The 5,673-nt window shown below is 40.1% G+C and overlaps 1 long non-coding RNA gene across 1 annotated transcript; it reads right to left on the bottom strand.

Moving 5' to 3' along the window:
- Positions 1-610: 610 nt before the first annotated feature.
- Positions 611-936, bottom strand: LOC141390516 (uncharacterized). Its single transcript, XR_012409389.1, has 2 exons — positions 776-936; positions 611-715 (listed from the first exon to the last, which is right to left on the bottom strand). It is a non-coding gene; the product is annotated as an uncharacterized lncRNA (long non-coding RNA).
- Positions 937-5,673: the final 4,737 nt, after the last annotated feature.

Below are 5,673 nucleotides of genomic sequence, written 5' to 3'. Positions count from 1 at the left end.
AAATAATGGTTTTAGACCCCAAGTATATTTGGACGAAATCTGTTTCAGACAATTTGGAGTCATTTTAGCAATATCTGTCCGTCTGTCTGACTAGCTGGTGCGCAAGATAACTCTCAAACGAAGTGTCTAGATTCGAAGATGTGTCATATAGAGGCCTAAATTGGCATATTCCCAAGGTAACTTTCGCAGGGAATTTTTGATTGGTCCAAACTTTGCACATCGTATTATTTCATCTAGTCATGTATCATGTTGGAATTTAGGCCATATCGTCCAATCCTTCGGGTACCTTTCCCACAAAATTTGGGAAAAGTGCAGTTAAACAGCTCGTCTCGGGTATTTTGAATTTTTTTTTTCCAAAAAAAAGTTCTTCCTGCGAAGATAAAATTTTTTCGGGTGCTAGTCCATTCTTCCTGCGATAATGGCCCTAAATCTTCAAACGATATTGTGTTTGCTTCGTTTCTTTAGATCCGAGGCTGAGGGTATATCTCTGTCGGTACAGCTGAATGACACTTTCTTACTTGTTATTTTTGATATTTTATCTATCTTATTTTGGTCTTCTTGTCAGAATGTGGTTAACTTTTCATGGCCCAAAAAATTACACACACTGATATTTAAAAGTTTCAAAACTTTAATTATTTATAACATATTATTATAAAATAGTTTAATTTTTCCAATTTGTGGGTGTCCTTTAAGTGTAGGAATAAAATGGTGGTGGCTAAAAATAATAAGCAATTTTAATGATAGATCATCTATAATAACCGAAATTATTACTTACATCGACATGATTATTAGCCAGCAAGGCTTTCAGTGCAGCAGCAACCAATACAAGGAAATTCATTTTCAAATTGTTTTATCAGAATGAATTTTAACAATGATCAAAAACGGAGATTTGCTTTGATTTTATATGGATGTGCTTTATTAAGAAGAAGATGTATGCATTCGAATGCATAACAAATATTAGATTTCAATTTTTAGTCGAATTTCAAAAGCGAATAGTTCTAAAGATGTAAATTATGCACACAAGCAAAACTTGTATTTGGTCATTTGCATATGCTTTGCACAATGGTCTAAAATTCTTTATGTATTGAAATTGATTATCTATATTAATAAAAAAGTAAAGTGATTGACTCTAGAGTTGGGTAATCTAGTTCCTAGTTCCTTGTACTAGTTCTAAAACGTATGAGTAACATCGTTAAATGTAACGTGTGATATTATGTATACGCAGTTTGTTCAAAGAAAAAATGTGGGCCATTGGAACTGCCAAGTGAAGTAGATAGTTCCATATAGTTCCTTTGGCACAACTCTAATTGGCTCACTGACTTACTGATTGATTCATCACCGCCCAGACGAAGCGGCTAAAGCCATAATCTTGAAATTTTGGGTGAGGGTCAGTCTTGGTCCGAAGGTGTCAGATAAGGCTGGGTTTTGGAAATTCGTACGAAAACGGTAAAAAAGTACTTAGAGGTACTAAATATGGTACCGTTTGTATTTGGTGAACCAGTAGAGCTAGAGGGTCACTGATGATAGGATAGATGTACCAAGAGTTTTTGGAAATTCAAACTAAATGTGTACGAAAAGTACTAAATGTACTAAATTATGGTACCATTTGGTATTATGTGAATGGATAGAGGTGGAATCTTGAAATTTAAAAGGAGAGTCAAGGTTGAGAACTTGGGTTGGTACAAGGCGGTAGGTGGTTTTTAAAATGTGTACTCTTTTATATGAAAAGTACTAAATTTGGTACAATTTGAATTGGCATGAACCAAAATTTGGAATTAGGAATGACTGTGAACATAGGATTGAAATATGGAGGTAGTTTTGAAAATTCGTACTTATGGGTACGAAACGTACTAAATGGTACTAAATTTGGTACAATTTGGATTTGGGTGAACGGATAGAGCTGGAATCCTGAAGTTTGTAATTGAGGTTACTGTTCAAGTGTAGGATTGATGTAGTTTTGGAAATTCGTACTTATGGCTACTAAAAAATTACTAAATTTGGTACAATGGGGATTTGGGTGAACGGATAGAGCTGAATCCTGAAATTTGGAATTGAGATTTCTGTTGAAGTATAAGTTTGAGGTAGTTTTGGAAATTCGTATTTATGGATACGAAAAGTACTAAATGGTGCTAAATTTCGTACAATAAAGACTTGGGTAAACGGATAGAGATAGAATACTGAAACTTGGAATTGAAATTTATTTTGGTATGGGTACGAAAAGTTCTAAATGGTACAAAATTTGATAAATGGGGAATTGGGTGAACGGATAGAGCTGGAATCCCGAAATATATAATTGAGATTAATGTTGGAGTGTAGGATTGAGGTAGTTTTGGAAATTCATATTTATTGCTATTAAATGGTACAATTTAGATTTGAGTTCATGGATAGCACTGGAATCCTGTTATTTCGAATTAAGGTTACTGTTGAAGTGAATGAGTTTTGCAAAATCGTACTTTTGAGTATGAAGAGTACTAAATGGTACTAAGTTTGGTACAATTTGGTATTGGACGAACAAATAGAGCTGGAATCCTGAGATTTGTTATTATTTGGTATTAATGTAAGTGTAGGTTGATGGGTGACGTAGGGGATGGAAGATACCAAGGAACGGTCCTGACCGGCTTTAACATGGCAAAGTCCAGGATTTATTTTGGTCCCTCTTTCATCTCAAGTGGACACTGACCTCCCCGTGGTGTCACCTGGGGAACTGCCTTTAACACCCGTTGAGGTAGTGAGCTAACATGTGCCGCGCGTTCGCCCATAAGAACGTTAAAAACATGGGTTTGGGCGTCGGGTTAGTAACCCTCCCCTAGAAAAAACAGCCTACTATGAAAAAACGAAAGAAAAGCAAAACAAACCCCTCTAAAGTTGACGAACCCCGCAAACGTTTAAGGACCATGATCTGCGAATCTGCCCGTGGAATGTTCGCACTCTTTATAGAGAAGGTGCAGTTTACGCATTGGCAGATGTACTTGAAAAGTACAAGGCCGACATTACTGCCATACAGGAAATACGATGGATTGGGAAAGGCGTCACAACAAAACCTAAAGGTGACGCACTGTATTATAGCTGCCATGACATAAAGCATGAGTTTGGTTGCGGATTTGAATTTGGTCGGAGGATAAAACATCTAGTCTCCAGCTTCACACCAGTGAATGAAAGACTTCGTGCAGTTCGAATAAAAGCAAAATTCTTCAGCATCAGCTTTATTTGCGCTCATGGTCCCACTGAAGACAAGGACGAACTGACCAAAGATATATGTATTTTATGAGCGCTTAATAGAAACATATGACTGTTGTCCTGTCCATGACATTAAAATTATACTAGGCGATTTTAATGCCAAAATTGGAAAGGAGAATATCTTTGGCCCAACAGACGGGAAATTCAGTCTCCACAGTAAAATATCTAACAATGGTATGAGGCTGATAGACGTTGCAGCTGCAAAAACATGGTAGTTAGCAGTACCAGATTTAAGCATCTCGATATTCATAAGGGCACCTGGCTGTCTCCAGATCAAAGAACAAATATCAAATTGATCGTGCTGTCATATATGGAAGACATTCATGGAGCGTGTTGCATGTACGATCGTTCCGAGGAGCAAACATAGATTCGGACCACTACATTGTTGCAGCAGAGGTACGTACCAGATTAAACGTTGCAAATAAAGCACGAACAGACACGACGCGGAAGTTGGACATCGATAGGCTGCAAACACAACAGACAGCCACAGCATATTCCACTCAACTAGCCCAATTGCTTATTGAGAGCACTCCTTGTCCCGATAACATAACAACACAATGGCAAATATTGCCCACTCCATGCAAACAGCCGCAAAATCCATACTTAGATACCAGATACCTCCTCAAAGGAATTCATGGTATGACCAGGAGTGTCGTGCTGCTACCGAAGAGAAAAATGCGGCATATAGAGCTACTTTACATTCAGTAGCAACGCGTACAGCACGAGGGAGATATCAAGTGAAAAGGAGAGAAGAGAAACGTATTTTCCGCAAGAAAAAGAGAGAAATGGAAAAGCGGGGTGAGCCAGAATGAAGTCCGAAAATTCTACCAAAGAGTGAACACCAAAGTGATGGCTTTGGAACTGGCACATCTTCCTGTAGAGAACCAGCAAGGTAATCTGGTAACTGATACAGATAGTGTGCTAAGAATATGGAAAGAGCATTTTTCCAAACTGTTGGTATCCAATAGTAGCGAAGTCGACGAAGATACCACAGATACAATCCCAGAAGATGGTATTTAATGTATAACACCCGGCCAAGATGGGGTAAAGACAGCAATAAACCGGCTGAAGAATAATAAGGCAGCAGGAGCTGATAGCCTACCAGCCGAGCTGTTTAAAAACCGGAGGCGACACGCTGAAAAGGTGTATGCATCAGCTAGTTAGATCCATCTAGCAGGAAGAACGCGTACCCGACGATTGGAACCTGAGCATCCTGTGTCCCGTCCATAAGAAAGGAGATAAGACTTTATGCTCCAACTATAGGGGCATAAGTCTTCTCCCTATCGCCTACAGGATAGTTTCAGGGTTATTGTGCGAACGACTAAAGCCCATAACGAAATAATTGGACCTTACCAATGCTGCTTTAGACCTGGCAAGTCCACCATCGACCAAATCCTGGAGAAGACCACCTTTTTGCCGATTATAAAGCAGCCTTCAACAGCCCGCTAAGTTCAAAGGTATTCCAAGCCATGTCTGAATTTCGGCTTCGTAAAATGACTCTTGTAACGGGGTTTTGTAGTCGGCTAGGATAAGCTCAGTCGCGTCCAGGTTCTCCATAAGGACCTCCTAAACCTTACGAAATGAGAAGACTAGTATTTCCTTTCCTGGGGGCTAAATCGGGGATTTATTGAATAAATACTAATTTACAATCTACTTGTGTTTAAATGCGATAAGAATGAATTCAATGGGTATATATTTAGATTAATAGTTGGCGTTGGATTATGCAGACTCGCTGGGATTTGGCAGCTGAGGAGCTCGTGTTGAGTTACCGGCTTCTTCTACGAGGGAAACGGTGTTATTTGTGTTTGGTGTTCGGCTGTAGATGTCCGGGACCACGAGATATTCGGAGTTCGGCTGTAGATGATCGGGAAGACGATGAATTCGGAGTTCGGCTGCAGATGATCGGGAAGACGATGTATTCGGTGTTCGGCTGCAGATGATCGGGAAGACGATGTTTTCGGTGTTCGGTTGCAGATAATCGGGAGGACGATGAATTCGGTGTTCGGCTACAGATGATCGGAAAGACGATGAATTCGGTGTTCGGCTGCAGATGTCCGGGACCACGAGGTATTCGGAGTTCGGCTGTCGATGTTCGGGTGTTAGTCTAGGCTACAATCTAGTGTCTACCATGCGCTACTGTGTGCTAAGTACGAAAGAGCTGACCCGAAGGCCCTGTGGAACAGCTGGAACGAATGCCCTGTGGAACAGCCGACCCGAAGGCCCTGTGGAACAGCTGGCACGAATGCCCTGTGAAATGCATCAACCACCACAACTTAATTTGGTAGTTTCCAAAAATAATTTCCAACACTGTTACACCTGGTGTAAGTTGGCGGATTTAGAACAGTATTTTGTTCCAACCCGTGTAGCAAACTCCCTGCAGTAGTAAGCTCCCCATTCTCAAGCAATTCTGGAATACCTTAGTGGCCTGGAGTACAG

Source organism: Musca autumnalis, unplaced genomic scaffold, assembly GCF_047663935.1.
Source record: "Musca autumnalis isolate F117 unplaced genomic scaffold, ASM4766393v1 scaffold_1, whole genome shotgun sequence".
NCBI classification, from domain to species: Eukaryota; Metazoa; Arthropoda; class Insecta; order Diptera; family Muscidae; genus Musca; species Musca autumnalis.
This window is presented reverse-complemented; position numbering and strand designations above follow the sequence as displayed.